The sequence below is a fragment of the Phoenix dactylifera genome, chromosome 12 (genome assembly GCF_009389715.1).
Source record: "Phoenix dactylifera cultivar Barhee BC4 chromosome 12, palm_55x_up_171113_PBpolish2nd_filt_p, whole genome shotgun sequence".
Taxonomy (NCBI): domain Eukaryota; kingdom Viridiplantae; phylum Streptophyta; class Magnoliopsida; order Arecales; family Arecaceae; genus Phoenix; species Phoenix dactylifera.
The window spans coordinates 11,491,686-11,510,082 of record NC_052403.1 but is presented as its reverse complement, the minus strand read 5'-3'; the positions used below and the strand labels follow the sequence as shown (position 1 = coordinate 11,510,082).

The 18,397-nt window shown below is 37.7% G+C and overlaps 1 pseudogene; it reads right to left on the bottom strand.

Moving 5' to 3' along the window:
• Positions 1 to 11,804: 11,804 nt before the first annotated feature.
• On the bottom strand, positions 11,805 to 15,694 carry LOC120112762 (annotated as a pseudogene).
• Positions 15,695 to 18,397: the final 2,703 nt, after the last annotated feature.

Sequence of the window (18,397 nt, the reverse complement as noted above, 5' to 3'; positions counted from 1 at the left end):
TATTACATGATGTCCCTTGTCACACAATTGACTTATGCTCAAGAGATTGTGTTTTAGTCCTTTAACAAATAAAACATGTTCTTGGCCTTAAGACATACCAATAAGAGAATTTTTGTCTAAATTTAGATACCCCTAAGGGTCCTTCAAGGTTAGTGATTTTGGTTCCTTTAGGAACCCATGCATACCTACTACCATTATCTAGAGAATACTTTTTAATTCTACAAAATTTTGAAGTATGTCCAAATTTACAGCGGTAAGTACATTTAGTCTTATGAACATATAGATGAATATCTATTTTTTTATTACTTTTTTCATCAAAAAATTTTTGAAAATATTTTACATTATTCATTTCTTCATACCCAAGACCAGTTTTATCAAATACACATTTTTGCATGCCAAGTATATGCTCAAGTTTTTCACTACTATATAAAAATTTAGAGAATGTCTTTTTGAGAGCATCAATCTTAACTTTCAGATTTTCATTTCCTTCCTTAATTTTTTTATGCTCATCATTGTAAGCTAATTTACTTATTTCTTCTTTGTATATTTCAACAACATTCGCAAGTCTAGTATTTCAATAAAGGCACTTGCAAGATCATTATAAGTGCTAACCAAATTATCAAATGAGATAGAATCGCTTACCTCTTCTTCAACATCATTATCCTCTTTGGCCATGGGGCATAGGTTAGCAATTTCATCTTTCTCTTTATCAAAATTTGACTCATCATTACTATGATCCCATGTTGCCAGCATAGCTTCCTTCTTTTTCTTTTCTTCTTTCTTTTTCTTTGCAGATGGACATTCGGATTTGATGGTCCTAATGGTCTGAATGGTGGTCTAGAGGAAGGTTGCTGACGAGGCCTTGTTCTAAGGTTTACAAATATAAAAGTGGGTCCTCTAGGTGGCTAAGGGGTAGGTAAGGAAGGTCAGCTTAGCTGCTCCACTATTCTTTTTAGGCTGTGAGCTACTTTGGTTGTTGAGACAAGAAGGCTTTCATTTATCTTCAAGATCTGCTTCTTGACCTTAATTACCTCCTCTACCTCATTGCCCAGCTTCCCAACAGCTGCTTTGAGGTTTATGTGAACTTATTCATATAATGTCTTCTCGAGCTCCTTGACCTTAGATTCCAGAACGCTGATCCTCAAGTGTAGATAGTCCACCATGGTATTCACTATACTGAGCTGAAAGTTGATGTTTGTCATCAATTCAACTAGTGTGCTGCTATGAGAAACTATAGCGGACAACCCATGAGATGCTTTCCTTATCCTCTTCTCATGGAGATATAATTCAGCAATTTCATCATAGAGATTCTCAATTACTTCATTCAGCACCTCTTGGAAAAATTCCTTAGTGAACTTTTTGAAGTTCTTAGCCAACAATGGATCATCAATCATGGTTGTTCCTTCGCTGTTAAGTCTCTCAAACGTCCTTTTAAAAACTGCATTATCTATAATAAAATCTCCTTCAGTCTCTCTTCTTTCTTCAATGGCTTGATCATTCACCAGAGCTAAAGAAACAGCTACTGGAACTCATTCTTCTTCTTCTTCTTCTTCTTCTTCCTTCCTTGTGGCTCTTTAACCTATTCTCCATTCACTTTATCATAACCCATCCTAGAGAGGATCTTATTATACGTATCTACATGGTGAAGCTCCTTCTTTGCTTTTCCTTTTAGGCCTACCTTGAATCGCTTAAAAACAAGCTAGTAAATTTATTACTTACTAGGCTATCTAGCTCATTATTCGATATTTTACAATTTTTACAGAGCCTGAGAACTTAGCTCACTGGGGGTTTTGCATTTTGAGAGTGCTTAGAAGCAAAGTTTTTAGTCCTTTTATTTTAGATTAGTACTTTATTAAAAATCTGACCTTCGAGTATTGCTGGATACCTTGAGCCTTTAAAGTTCGAGTTTTTTTAGTTATTTAAACTTGGGACTTATTTAAATATTATATGATTCTGCTACTCATTTTATCATATCTTGATGAGATGTCTTGCGTGCTTGTGGGCGGAGCTTCCTATGAGTGTGTGGCGATTGCTACACCCCGACTAGAAATCCAATGTTGGGGATGTGATAAGGGCTTTGCCCAATTCTTTTCTAAAAAAAAAAAAGTTAGAGCAGATAACAATGACATTTATCTCGGCATTGTATTAATAACATTCAAAAGCTCCTTCTATCTCATAGTAAAATTAACTTTGTTATAACCAGATCTAAAACAGGTTGTGTATGGTACCAAAAAAAAAACAAATAATGTTCTATCATGAAAAAAATCATCTAATCTTTGAAAACAAGCCACTAAATTCAGCTATTAACTAGCTAGCAATGATAAGAAAATAATTTTAATTGAGGAGATGAATGAACAAGAAAAATAACTTTCATTGATTCAAGAAAAAAAGTCACTCGAAGGTCCAAGAATTCTTTTCCTAGAGCTTTGCTTCCTCTTGGGTAGAAAAGTGGTATTGATTCCAAAGCATTCACAGCAATTGCGCTCCAATAAGTCCTTTAGGGCAACGGCCGCTGTAGCATTTTGGTATTGAGATAGTTGGGCATCATTAGGACCTCAAACCTTGAAGTTTACACCCGTATTTATATTTTGATGTAAAAAATTACTGAACAAAAAGTATCTGGTAAAATAGAAATTTGTTAGTGGTCAAATTTGTCGCCATTATAGATCTACATATTCCTATAGAGGGAATTTTTTTTGCGATTATATATACAAACACTTTCTAGAGGCAAAATGTTGACCTCCTATTTGATTTTGATGAGCTCAAAATACATGAGTACATTTCTTATTGTACTAATGAATTTAAGTGAGTATTTCATGAGAAAATACATAAAAACTTAAGAGAAATCTATTAGAAAAAGGTTCAAAGGATTTAAGATAAGTTAACCATTTAGTTTGAACCTTATTTGCACTTGGACAGTCCACGAGATGTCTCCCACAGTGGACAAGATGTCTCTGGCACTTAAAAAGTGGTCTGGCACACCCTCGAGTCGAATCATGACTAAGGAGAGTCGACTTCTGCAGAAAGACAGAAGACTGTCTCAATGGGCCAGTGTGCGAGACATCTCCAGCAGAGCGTGAGCTGTCTCCCGTAGTGGAGAACAGATTAGTTCTTTTCTCCGGTCAGAATGCGAGACATCTTCTTTGAAGCGCGAGCCATCTCCTTCAGAGAAAAAACAAAAGAGTGTATTTTGCAAGCTGTGCGGGAGCCGACTACTAAGAAGCACGAGCTGTCTCCCGCAGATGATAGCAGAAACTCAATTTTAATGAGGCAGTGTGCGAGTCGACTCCTATAGAACATGAGCCATCTCCCGCAGATGAAAGCAGAAACTCAGTTTTAATGAGGCAATGCACGAGCCAACTCCTGACTTACGCGAGCCGTCTCCCGCAGGATTAACAGAAATTCACTTCTGAAGAGTCTGATCTCGAGTCGAATCCAGACAGACTCGAGACATCTCCGACCTGAGACGAGCCGATTCACAGAATGGCAGAGATATCTCCAAATCTGCTGGCACTCCAACGGCTAGTTTGTCAGAACTTCCAAAAGTGGCGGAACGGCTCTATTTTACCCCCTAACGGCTATTTTTCTGGTAGAAGACTGTAAGAACATGTGTCTAACAGTTTTTAAAAGAGAAACTAAGTGATCATAAAGAGCATTTAAGAGAAATACCTTAAAAGAGCATTTAAGAGCCATTCAAAGTAAAAGAGAGAGTAGAAAAACATCTTGAGTGAATTGCAAAGCTTTCTCTCTAATTAATGTTGCCTCAGTTATCCTCAATTTTCTGTGCAATCAGAAAAGGGTCAAGTAAAGGAGAAGCCAAAGCTCTTCAAGTAGCAATCCTTGTTTCCAGGGCTTCTTTCCTTTACTCCTTTTATTTAGATTATTATATATGCTTTTGTAAAGAAGCTTATACTTGTTTAAAACAATCATTTCATAACTTGTAACTTGATTCAATCAGAAGATTCAATTAATGGGTTAAGGCATTGTCCAAGCCTGTGAATTGGACTATGTTCAATCAAGTTTGGTTGGGGTTTGGTTCTAGTTGATAATCCAGAAAAAACCAACTAGGTTCGTTGTGATCTCAAAAAAACAACAAGTTGGGTTGTGAACTCGTAAAACAATCAAGCTGTAAAATAGAAATTTCTTAGTGGACAAATTTGTCACCACTATAGATCTACATATTCCTGTAGTGACAATTTTTTTTGCGATTATATATACAAACTCTTTCTAGAGGCAAAAATTATTTTATTTCTATAAAAAAAAATCTAAAACCAAATTTTCATATAGTATGCGGAAGGATCCTAATCCAAGTATGTTCTCTCTATTGTTGAACTAATCGAAGGAAGAGTAATTAATTTACAGGAAAAACTAGCTTGTTTGACTTCTCATGGAAATAGTATCCTCTATTCCTACCAGGATTAGGGTCATGTTCTTCCTAGGATTGGTTTAAACTTTTGATAATAAGCCCATGGACTTATTTCAATGTCAAAAATAGATTGGTCAGTGCTTATACAACAACTTGCAAAGTCAACTCGCGCGATGCCTTACTAATTTGAGTAGATCAACGACTCAGAGTTAACTTGCAAGTCAAAACAAATATATATATAATTTTAATACAAAATTAAATCATGTAGTAATAAAAATATGAACAGAATAATGGGACAAATTTAAAAATTAAAAATTTGATATTGATGTAATCTTCTAATCCATTTGTTAAATTACATTCTTTTTAGGATCGAATGATGCGACAAGTGAATCAATATTGACATATTGTTATACCAATTAATGTCATACACATGAGATTCTCTCCATGAGAAAAATATGGAAAGTTGTTCCCTATTAAACAAACTTCTCTGAGATCGGGATTCTAAAAATATAGAGAGAATGGGAATATACAAATCGACCAATGATGCAGGACCGGAAATCACTGCTGAGACGGAGCGTTTCGACGAGAAGATCACCCAAGGAAATCCGGAGCAGCTGACGACCGAGTTGTTTAATTTTTGTTCCTGTTGTGTTTCTGAATTCTGTTTGTTTTTGAATTCCGATTGGGTTAGGAGTCCTTTGTTTGTTTCGGTTTCCTGTTTTAGAGTCCGCAGGGTATTTCAATAAACCCTGTTAATAAGGGTTAGGGTATGCGTAGCCTATATAAGGCATCGCTAAAGTCTTAGGAGGCGTCTATTGTTTGTCCAGCCGACGTTAGACAAGAACTTTGTTCTAAGAGTTTCAGCATCCCCTGTTTCGAACTCTGTTTCTGGTTCAGCATCTCTGAACCAACTTCAACGCTTCCCCGCTGTGTCAACCAAAGAATAAATGTATATGTGCGTCTATATATATATATAACTCGATCAAAGACGAAGAAGAAGAGAAGAGAGAGCGTAGAGTAGAGGGTTCGGCGTCCCAGAAATTTCTTGACGAGGCCACAAATATGAATCCATCACAGGAGAAGAATCCCAGGAAACACAAGAAAGAAACTAAGCAAGACGAGGAGGTAACCTGCTGCCCTGATGTTAATCATATATTTATATTTTTCAAGTAAGAGCACTTCATCTAATGATCGTGGCCTTGAGGGCTGGTTTCTGATTGCTGGTTTTGAGACCAATCTATAATACCCTATTGTTGTTTTTTCCTTGTTGGGCGGGTTCAAGTGGGTGTTCGAGTTTTGTTTTAATGATCTTGGCCTGTAGAGAGTTCCTATTGTGCCCTGTTGCTCATCAATTTTTAGTTGGCTGCAGGGGATGGTTTCTCCCCACTGCAGCACAGCTTCCTTTTTGAGAGTGATGCAATACCTGTGGAAGGGCCCCTTCAGATTTCATTGGGACCGTTATGAAATCATAACAAAAGAGGACACACGATGTGCATGTATATGCTGCAATATAAATGTACTATGCTGATTTTATTACTTACGATTAATAACATAATCATACTATGTACGAATTATTATGTGGTCATGCAATTTTCTTAGATCTTAAATTTTCGATATAGTCTTGTAATTTACTGATATAATCTTGATGAAGCGTTGTTTTATAGTTTACCAATACCTAATCTTATATTTTTTAAATTTTTCTTTCATTGTTTTTGTACTCACAATTTTAACTAAACTGAGGTGTTTGTGATCCGCTGTGATCCACAGATTTCTGAGTGTATCAAGTTTCCATGTTTTAAAACACCCCAAAGAGTGCAACAAAAGGGTCGTTTTAATGATGCTGTCATTTATAGCCGATATATTTAGTTTAGAACCCCAAGATTTTCCATCATTGTTCCTAACCCGACTTGTGTTATTATAATCATATGAAGGCATGCATCCAACCCCTGAGGTCCTCCAGTCACTCAACGAATGCCTTCCCCAGTTACTCATTCACTTAGGCCAAATCTTGAGAACATGCCATTTAATGCTATTAACCCAGTAATATGGCCTCCTTGATTAACCACCATTAAAGGGAAATAATTGGTGGTTCTTATAATAATGGGAAATAACAACAATTGTATTAACTTTTCAACAAAAACAACTTTTGTAGATAATGATGTTTTTATGCTTGTCCATCATCAGAACTAAAATATATGCTCTAAGTTCCTTATGAGAAGGCACTTGTTCTTCTTTTCATGTTATGCAGAAATCAAGGGATCAACATGTTAGAGCTACAAAAGAATCATCTAGCAAGCTATCAGGTGATGACATAGAGATTGCAAAAAATATGGACCCTCTTTGGAAAACCAAATCAGGAAGGTAAATATATTTTGATGATATTCCTATTTTATTGCTACATAAGGCGTTTATTAATCTCACATTTAAAAGTAGTTCCTTTTTTTTGGTGATATTAGAATTAGTTTCATGATCATTTATGCTTTTCTTTTTCCTAGTATAAATTATTATTAATTACATGGATTTATTCACAAGGCTTCTTTTCTATTACATCATAAAATAGTTAAGTGTAACTTGGCATCATATTAACATCCGATCAATTGTTTGGTTTCTCTTTTTTTTTTCCTTCTCTTTGGTACAGCAGCAAGCTATCTAATTGGGAATCAACCAAATGCTGGGCAGAAAATGATCAGGAATATCATATGGAGCTTTTGTTTCGGGTTAAGACCTATTATCCTCTATCTGATTTTGTAAACTAATTGATCTTTAACGTTGTTTTAGTTATATGAGAAATGTTATTAAACTCTACTTATTTTGTTACACAATATGAACTTTATTTTCATGTAGATGGCTTGTCCATACAATTTCTCATTTTTATTTAACAACCATCTTGTGGACTACTTATAATTAGATGAGACAGTTACGAGTTGAGATAGCAAAATTATCTCAAGTGATTGACCGACTATGTCAAGAGATCGACCGCCTATCTCAAGAGAATGACGAACCAGAAGCTTTGGTAATTGAGATCAAAAACTTTTTATTCTTTGGCATATATCTTCCTTTTTTTTTTTGGTGTACAAATATATCTTCCTTTCATTTGAACTACTAATATTCATATGTAATGAGTTTACAACTCAATTAATTAATTTCCTTTATGCCTGATTAATGATTTTATAAGCCTTATGGAGATTGTTAATAGGAATGAGTCTATAATAAAGCCTTAATGATTAAAGTTTTCCTCTTCAAGGAGTAGTCATAACAACGAATTTATTGTAGCTGCTTCATGACCTTCGAGTTGGCTGAATATTTTGAGCCATTAAAGTTTGACTTCTTTTAGTTATTTCAATTTTTGACTTATTTAAATATTATGTGATACCGCTACTCACTTTATGATATCATGATAAGATGTCTTACGTGCTTGCGGGCAAATCTTCCTATGAGTATGCGGCGATTGCCACATCTGACCAGAAATTGTGTGTTGGGGATGTGATAAGGGCTTTGCCCAATTCTTTTCTAAAAAAAAAAAATCTAGAGAAGACAACATTGATATTTATCTCGACATTCAATCCTAATATTAGTATCCAAAAGTTCCTTCCATCTCATAATAAAATTAACTTTGTTATAACCAAATCTAAAAGTGGTTCTATATGGTACCCAAAAAAAAAAAAGCAACTAAAGTTCTATCATGAAAAAAAATCATCTAGTCTTTGAAAACAAGCTACTAAATTCAGATATTGCCTAGTTCGCAACGATAAGAAAATAATTTTAATTGAAGAGATGAACAAGGAGGAAAAATAACTTTTATTGATTCAAGAAAAAAAGTCACTCGAAGGTCCAAGAATTCTTTTACTTGAGCTTTGCTTTCTCTTGAGTAGAATAGTGGTTTTGATTCCAAAGCATTCAAGACCTATTTGAGATCTATTATCCTATATCTGATTTTGTAAACTACTTGATCTTTAACATTTTATTAGTTATATAAGAAAATTTATTAAATTCTACTTATTTGGTTACAGAATATGAACTTTATTTTCATGTAGATGGCTTGTCCATACTATTTCTCATTTTTATTTAACAACAATCTTGTGGACTACTTCTAATTAGGTAACACAGTTACAAGTTGAGATAGCAAAATTATCTCAAGTGATTGACCAACTTATGTCAAGAAAGCGACCAACTATCTCAAGAGATCGACCAACTATCTCAAGACAATGAGGAACCAGAAACTTTGGTAATTGAGATCAAAAACTTTTAATCTTTGGCATATGTATTACTTACATTAGACTTCTCAGATTCATACGTAATGAGTTTACAACTCGATTAATCTCCAATATGTTTATGATTTTATAAGCTTTATGTGAATTGTTATTAGGAATGAGTCTATAATAAAGCCTTAATTATTAATGTTTTACTCTTCTAGGAGTAGTCATAACAATGAATTTTATTGTAGCTACTTTATGTTTATATATGCACATAAACCATCAAGTGTGACTAAAAAATTATGTTGATAAAACATTGGCTTAACAGGCTTGATATTTTATAAAATTTTTCAATGCTTTTCTTTAAAACCTGCATTGGCTGTTTAAAGATATCGTAATTTAACACATTTAATAGCATCATGTTTTGGATATTTCTATGAGATTTCTTAATGAGAAAAAGATGCTTTTAATACTTTATAATCGGACAAAAATATGCCTTAGCTGTAGTTTCTTAGAAAATATATCATTTTTTATGATTTTCTTTTTGCAACATTTCTTCCGCAAGGTTTCTTTTTAATCATTTTGTTTTTGTTTTCATGTGTTGCAGAATTTTTATATGGATAAGTTTGATATAATATTAGAGGCAATGCTGAGGCAAGTTAGACGATAATAATTATATTTAGGATATTCCTATCTTTCTCTCTCTCTCCCTACCAAAAAACATGCTACATCATTTTAGCTCTTTGAAAAGTTATTATAAGATGGTTTTGAGGGTCATTGTAGCAATGTAATATATTTTAAAGTCTATTTGGTTCTTTCAAAATTTATACTTATCTTATATTATATGCCAAGTAATTAAAGCAACTATTAAGAATAGTCAACTGGACCTTATGAAAAGGTATTCAGTAAATTATTTGATCTGTTATATTATTCATGACTGATTGTTTTTTTCTTTTCTTATTTATCTTTTAAGTTGGAGGCAGATGAGAAGATGATGCAACAGCTAGCTAAGTGAAAGCATGTCTAGAAATGGGCTTGGGGGCAAGCAAAGCAACTTGGAGTTTACGCAATATGGATAGCCTTGATGTGATCGATTGTGAAACATTAATTGACCTTATAGACAGAATGTAATATGAAGAAACATCATGACTATATGATACCTAGTGTTAGTGTTGTGAGTTGGTACAAAAACATCACATTATTGTTTAAGTCACTTCAATTCATATCATCTTCATGCATGTTTTTCTAATTATGCTTAATATCTTGCCAACACAATGACAGCTTGCTCGATATGCACCTATCTATGTATGCCCAAGCTCCAATCATCAATGTATTTTGAGCTATTTTGTTTATGGTAGATTTGTATCATTTACTATAGTTTCTACTCGGTGTGCTACATGGATTGAGTCAATGAAGATTTTGCTAATAATGGAATGGGATTTAAGGGTGATTGACACACTATCAAAAATCTATAATTTTTCATTTTCTTTTTGATAATCTCTAAACAAACTTGTTCTTAGGCCTAGTGAGTTACTATGTACTGGAAGTGTCAAGACCAGTCAGCTATGGCTGTTATATCATATAACGTTGGTGGGATTTTGAATATTGGATCAGGTGATGGCAGCTCAAATATCAGCTTGATGATGATTGCATGGTAGAGAGGACTTGGGTTGTAGAAACAAACATTTAGTTCTCCCCAACTCCAATTAGGATTGCTTGTTAAATGATCCAGGAGAACTATTAGAGTTGATGTGGAATACTTTGACTACTATTAGGAAAACTAAATAGGATCCAAGAGCAAGATCCGGTACATTAGAAAGAAATCGAGTACTAAACTTCTGGAGGCCATTACTTATCGCTACAACATCCAATTGAGGTGCTCTATTTTTCTAAAATCAGGTGACATTTTGGAGTTCTACGATGTAACATCCCTCCTAAAAGGTGTGGCACACTGGAAATTAAGGCCCAAATTTCATTGTTTAAGCTCCAAATAGGCCAAACAAAGCAAAATAAAACTTTAACCGGATATATCTCCCAATCTAGGAAGAATTGGAGCATCTGTAGATAAAATCAATGTAGAAACTGAGATTTTAAATTTCATGATTATTTCTACTAGCAATGTCTATTTCAAGAAAGCTATGCTCTTTTTCAACTAGAAAAAAAATCCAAATCGAATTGTGCAATGACAGATCTCACTAGTATAAGTAGAGATTGTAACTTAGTTTTATAGTTTATTAATGAAAAAAAAAAGGAAACCTAAACTCTACTTTCCACTATTTTTTTTACTTTTCTTAAATTTTCTTACAAAATTTAAGTTGAGCAGATTGAGAGATTTACTTTCTTCTCTCCGATCAAATTATTGAAATTGGCTTATTTCATGTTTAAACGATGGCATTCCTACCATCACTTCAACTTGACTTGAACTCGCATGTTATGCATGATGATGGATCCGAATGGTGAATCAAATACAATTAGAAGGCATGGATGATGAATTTTGATTCTCGGTACCTTTCAGATTCCTGCACTACAACTACAATTACCAAACCTTATAATGATCATAAAAGTCATGCAAATCTTTTGTCGAATCCATTAGGTCTTAACTATGGCAAGTAGTGTAAATTAGCACATGGGTGATACACCCAATATATAACATGTTATGCAGAAGCCAGCAGATAGTAAAGAGTGCACACTACTGCAATTATCCTGTATTTTATTAGAGGATGTTCCCTCAACTCAACAAAGAAAACACTCTTTAGATGACTGCAAAATATGCACTGATGGATCTATCCAGAACTATTAGAGCCTGGAAGAACATGGCGAGACCTATATTTTTTTGTTAACTGCATGATTTTCAGCTATAAAGAAAGAAAGGACAAGTAATTTTGCTGAAAATCTTATTGTATTAGAAATTAGAACTTCATGATTTTTTGCTCTGCATCTGATAGGAAACTCGTGTTACTCACCTTAGAAGGAGCTTTTGGTCATCGTACCATCTGGTTCACATAGACCTAGAACTTTCACAAGTGACACACAGCCAGATCACTCTGGGAAGAAGCTTTCAAATAGTGAACACACTAATCCTCATTTCATGACCACAAGAAAAGCTCGGCAAAGTGATTTTTTGCAAATTATAATTTCTGACATGGCTGATACAAATATCATCGCTATAAAAATTAGAATGATAAACCATGAATGGCAGAGACAGTGCTTTTATTGAGTCAATCAATTGATAGAAGGTAATGAATACACTTAGCTTGTTCATGGCCTATCAGCTATAAGGCACATTAAACGAATGAAAGATGAGCAGGGTAAAACTAGAGAATCTTCAGTCAAAAAATTCCCATCGTGTCGTTGTTGGGGGATCAAATATTTCCCACTTAGTTGTAATGACCACAGGATTTAATCTGGCATTTGAGATCTTGAGAACATCTAAAATTTCAACACACTTTTGCACCCTCTTAGCCTGTGAAAAAATAAATAAGTGTCTCATGCTTCAATCTTCATGCAGTTTTTGCTTCAAGTAGACTATGAAAAATGAATTAAGCTAGGAAATATCAGCATGCAAAACCTTTATGTGACAAAAAAGAAAAGACGGAGAGTCATCAATAATCACTGGCAATTAACTTTCTTTTCACTGAATATGAAACTTTTGATTTTCAATGGAATAACAGGACAATCTCTGTTTAACTGATAATTCAGTGAACAATTCACGCATCAAAGATCAGGAGCAGTCATCCAAATCTCTTTAATAATTTATGAAGTCAAGGATAGATGATGACTATTTTTGGAAGGAAAACTTTTAGAAGACAAGTCATTCTCAATTGCCCAAGTGTGATAACAAGTAAAAATTTATGAGATGCACACAAGGTTGCATATATTTCTATGACACTCTAATGATCACTAACAGGTATCAGTACCTGAAAATAGGCTTTTCCAAGATTCAATCTGCATCTAGTTGTAAAAATGTTACTACTTTCAGCTTGACATTTTCATTAGCATGCTTTCCCTAGTTTTCACCACCTTTTTTTTCCACAAATACTATGATATTTGCTGGTGAAATTTCATTAACATGTACTTAATATACGCATAAAGAGGATCTGATACTTCAGAGTTTCTGTCCTTCAAGCATATGGCTTTCAGATATACTGTCAGGGTTATTATGGACAGGTAGGCCAATGACATAAATATTCTGCAAACTAAATGTGTCTGCTGAATGACAGAGCATAGGAATATATGTTAAAACCACAAGCCAGGAGGATATCAATTAATAACTTAATCTCTATAATAACATCAATATGTCTGCCAAATTTTAGAATTTTTAACTTTTAGTTTACTCTTTCTGAAATCAAGGCATTTGGTATAGATTGTACTCTAGTTTCTAAGTTGATATATGGTTTATTAGGATAAAGCACTTGCCACATTTCTGTCATTAGTTTCACTGGCACATCCATATGGATTATTAGTAGAACCCTATATTTGGATAACTAAATAAGGAAAAGAAAAGGAACAGTCAGTGCTAGACCTGTAGATTTTTCTGGGAAGAAGCGTCTCCTTCAGTAGGGATACAATCTAGTTTGACTGCTTGTCTCATAAGCAATTCTATCCAATGTTGTGATCTGTACTTCTGCTACCTTATTCCCCATTGGATATAGATTTCTCTATGGCAGTAACCTGGAAACAAAAGAAATTTGGCAATTAATAAGCACATGAAGTTTATACATAATACTAATAAAGGGATACGCCTATTATCAAAATCTTGAAATTTATTAGAAGCAGTACATAAGGGTCGTGTTGACATCAAAAGCTATAATAATTTTATAGTTGCATCAGTAACCAATCAAAGGACTGTGACATCATTTTAACTTTATTTCTTACAAATGAATTCTCACCGTCATTATGGGACAGTGTCTGTAGGAAAATCCATTGACAAATTCTATACTCTTTTCTTTCGTTTCGTTTTCCTCTTTCCTTCTTCTCGGGTGGGGCTGTAGGAATATGATGGTCTTCATCCTCTCATATGGCAACTCGAACTTAGTTTTTTCATGTAAAGAATCTAGGTCCCTTATTTTAAGCACTCCTCTTTTCCCACAGGAACGTTATCATCTTGATTATTGCTCAACACTCTGTCCTGTACTCTGCACTCCTGATCTTCAAATAACCCATTTGACGAACCTTTAATATAACGATTCAATAGAACATCTTGATACATTAATTATATCAATATTGAAATAACTAAGAGAAGCCTTAACTCATTTATTTACAAGCCATACATAACCTCCACATATTTTCTTGTAAGGGCCAAATCTCATCTTTCACCTGACACATCAGACATTATACTATCTTCATCTCTATCTCCAATTTATATAACACATATGCTCAATGTGGCTGAAAGTTATAGATGACAATTGTGGTATCCCACCTCCTAAGTAAGAGTGGAGGCAAAAAGAAGCACATAGACTAAAATAGGAAGTTAAAGTTTATTCTAAAATATTCCAAACAATCATGAATTTTACGGAATCACAGCTATCCATAACATGCTCCTCTCTCTTTAATAAACCCTGTGCATAGCGTGTGCTCAGTTCTTGTCACAGCCAACTTCAAATGAATTTCTCCTAACATTTAGACTCCGTTTGCTTTGGAATCCAAGCAGAATAAAGAGAGATGACCAGTTTTCAGGTTATTCTGCTCAGCAACCATTTGCAAATTTGTGTTTTCCACCCCTACTCTTTTCCAGAGGCAAGAAACAACATTATACAGAATTGAAACGCCTATTTCTTCTTGTTTCAACCGGATAAATCAAGATTAAGCTACTCATTTGGAAAGGCAGGATAACTTTACCACAAGTTGAAGTAGGACAAGTGTAGTTGATTCCAGTCTTACTCAAACGAAGTCTCATTTTCCACAACTAGACAGGGTTAATATCAATACACCACCTCCCGTTGAGATCACAGAATCAAGGAAACTAAGTAATAAAGAATTATAAGGCATTCATAAATTCCAAATTTGAAACAAATACATAAATTGTAATCTAAAAACGTGACGAGGGATCACAAAGTAGAAATCACCACACCTGGTCGGCCAACTTGTCGACCTCCAGAGATACGTCGGAGATGGTTCGTTGGGCGCTATGGATCCTGGCATTCCTCCTCATCTCCACGTATCTCCTCTCGAGGCTCGTCGGGTCCTGGACCAACACCATCTTCGACAGGTTCTTCACTCCACAAAGATCCAGGTATTCGCCGTCCCTCCTCTCCTTCCCTCTGTACATCAGCCTCTGCTCCCCCGGCTGCAACCCCGTCTCCGCCGTCAGAAGCTTCTTCAACTCCCCTGCATGCAGACCAAAGCAAAAGGCATTCAACCTCAGCATTCCGGTGATCGACTGCCGGTGACCGGATTCACGCACCAAACCGCGAAATTAACCGCTGTCGGTGGAGGGTACGAATTTTAAAGAATGGTCTAACTACGATCAAGTACCGACGTCTTTATTATTACGGCCCACCATTTCCAGACGATGTCGACCGTCGGATCAAAGAACATACGAGGCAAGGGGTAAACAAGATCTACTCAATATTACCCGCAGGGAAGGGCATTTCTGGAATAACGGTAAGACATTACCACGCATTTTGACAAAAATAATCAGATTTAGTTTTAATTTTTTTCGCTAAAATACAATAAAACCAAGCAAAAAAAAAACTGATGTTTGTGCACGACTCTCAAAAGTCCAGCTGGTTTTAGCATTTATATTCTAAATTTTTCTGGTTGCGGAGAACGAGGAAATAGTATCATATGAAATTAAAGAGCTGGAAGAGCAAAAATAGTTCCGAGCAACTGGAAAACTAGCAGTCCCGATGAGAATTGGTCAACAAAACTGTGGGGCAATTCTGGCAATTCACCAGAGAAAACAACAACAACAACAAGAAAAGAATTGCGGTAATTAATTCGCTAGGGTTTGCCCCAGTAGACAAGGTCGCCGCGGGAGGAGTGCTAAGCCGGCAGGAGGGGTTGTAGTGGGCTTACCGAAGGTGGCGAGGGAGCTGACGGACACCTCGTACCTGGCAGGGCCGTACGAGATCCGCACTCGCACCTCCGGCGCCGCCGCAGCCCCGGGATCCGCCGGCCGCTTCTGGACCAGCATCCCCACCGGGTCTCATCTCCCCACTCCACCTCCCTCCCCGCCTCCTCCAACTCCGCCGCCGGTCCCCCCGTCCGACCCCCGTTCTCCTCATGATCCTCGCCTCCCCAGATCCGCCCGCCTCCCTCCCTTCGCGACCCGAACGCCCACTCGACCTCTCTCTCTCTCGCTATCCTCCCTGTGAAAAGAAACGATTGGTGTTTCCGCCGACAGTTTTAGAAGCGACGGGAATGCGGGATTGGGGCGCGTTTTATATGGGCGGAGTTCAGAACGCGCGGAATCCTGGTGGCTTTCGGAAGAAGTGGCGAATGAGAGTCGCGACACGTTCGGTCCCTCTTTGTCCTTGCCCCACAGCTAACGAATGCTGCCGAGAGCCTGAGAGGCGGAAATGGTGGCCGGTCCATTTGATCTTCACGTGTCGCTCTCCCTATTTCGCTGAACCCTCGTCGGGACCCCACTGTTTGCACTATGTAGGTTTTTTGATATCCACCGTCTTTTTATCTCCATAAATTCATACGCCTTTGGTGACCCCACTGTTGTCGAGAGGGTGTAAAATGTGGGTCTCGGAAGACCGATGTGGTTTGTTAGGGCTTCTCTGTTAATGGTAGATCTTGCATAACTATTTCTGACACGAAATAAAAAGCAATCGAGTATTCGAACTAAAAAGCGTGCTGATGTTATATATGATGTCCCATTTTCGTATCACGTCGCGGTCCGAGTCCTGCCCTTTGCGGTGGTCCGGAAGCTGGCTGGAATTACGATGCTGCCCTTGCTTTATAACCGTCATTGTGATTTGGTGGATCGAAGGCTTGGGGCCCACCGATTGGAACTGTTCGACTCGTTGGGTGGCTGAGATCAGCTTCCGTGTGGGGTCCGTTTGAGGTCCACCTGTGAGCAAGTGTCAAGACTCAAAAGTATCTTTCAGCCCTCCTCAGGGAATTTACTGACGCGTGTGCCATACCATCCAAAGAGAGGTCGCCACGTGCCCAGTGGGTGGCTGAGCTATAAGGGCCGTTTGATGGAGGGCCAGCTACACGTGCCGAGGGCTGGATTGGGGAGCACCCAGTGTGGTGAGACCCTAGGATCACGTGGCGACTGCCGGGGGAGTGGGTGACAGGCGGTGGATTCCTCCGCTGGCCTGGCCGTCCCTTCTAGTTTGGACTTGGGTCCTGTCCACTGATCGGCACTTGGGTATCCCCCCATAGTCAAGGGTTGTTTGGGTGCTTTGAGCTACCATATGAGATGGCTTGTACATAAGCAGGCATTCAGCTCTGGATATTCTCAATTGGGATTGGCTGAGATGAATTAGCTGAGTTGCACCACTATATATTTTATCTTGAGCTGAAACGTGATTTAAGGGAGTAAATACGTTAGGTGGTGCTGGGACACCACATAAGGTTACCACCAAATTAGGAACTATGCAGGCCATAACCTTTGCAGCTGGACACCACATAAGGTTTACCACCAAATTAGGAAACCATGCAGGCCATAACCTTTGCAACACCTAACATAGTTATGGACTGTGTTGAAAGGAATATGGGTCTGTTTGGTCATGGGAAATGCAAGAAGATAGCCATGGTCACTTATTCTCCTTCAAGTGTCTTAGCTTTCAATTTGTTCCAACCCAGAATGTATGAATCTGGATAGCTAACATGTTAATGATTGTAATATATAGTAAGCATCCAATTACTATGGAAGAAACTAAAGGCAAAATACTAACTGTTGGGGGAAAAATAGATCACTCAAAGCACGTGGTCAAATCGCCGGCACTTGATGACAAACGTGACGACAGCAAGCATACTCTCAGCAGTCACGATCTCAGAGCGCCCGACCTCAAAACGCTCGAACTTAGAGCACTCGGTCTCGGCATCGACGACCACAGAGCTCACGATCTCAATCTCGGCACGACCTTGGCAGACATGGTCTCGGCAGAATTAAGCCCGATCGACCTCAAGGCCAAGAAAGACCCAGTCAAAGGGAGAAGTAGACCTCCCCACTACACCGAAAATCAAGTCCTCCATATTCAGGATTAAATCCCGCGATCTCCACCTCAACGGCTGTCAACATTTGAATGCACATGATCTCAACGGATCGCCAGCTAGCCCGAAATCTCGGGCCATTTACGATAACTCAATTAATTCGCACAATTACGTCCGATCACAGGTAAGCCGCTACACGCCCCCTTCTATAAAAAAGGGGGAGAGCTCTAGGCAGGGGACCTCTTCCTTCTTCCTTCCCCAGCCATTACTTTTCTCCATTCACTTCTCACCTTTACTTCTCTCTATTAAAAGCCCTCTATGACTTAAAGCATCGGAGGCCTGCACACCAGAACCTCCCGGCCACAGGCTTCTTGCAGGTCCGCCGGAGACATCCGTCAGCCACCGCACCACCAGCCGAAGCTTCCTTCCAGATGGACCTGTATCCCAAGACCGAGATACCCATGACTCTTCACAGGGTCAATAATGGAGAACGGCGGATATCACCAGGGTTCAACCCGAGCGTCTCTCCGGATAGAAGCCGTTAGGAAAGAACCAGGATAAAAGGCCACAACCTTCGGGAAGCCGAATCGACCCTGAGTACAATCAGTACCAGGACAGTACCACCATGGCGACTTTCCAAGGTGGAGAAACTCGACAAGAAGACTCGAGAAACTCGAGCGGTAGATCAAGGTGCTCCAAGACCGGAGGGCAAGGCTCAAGGGCGACC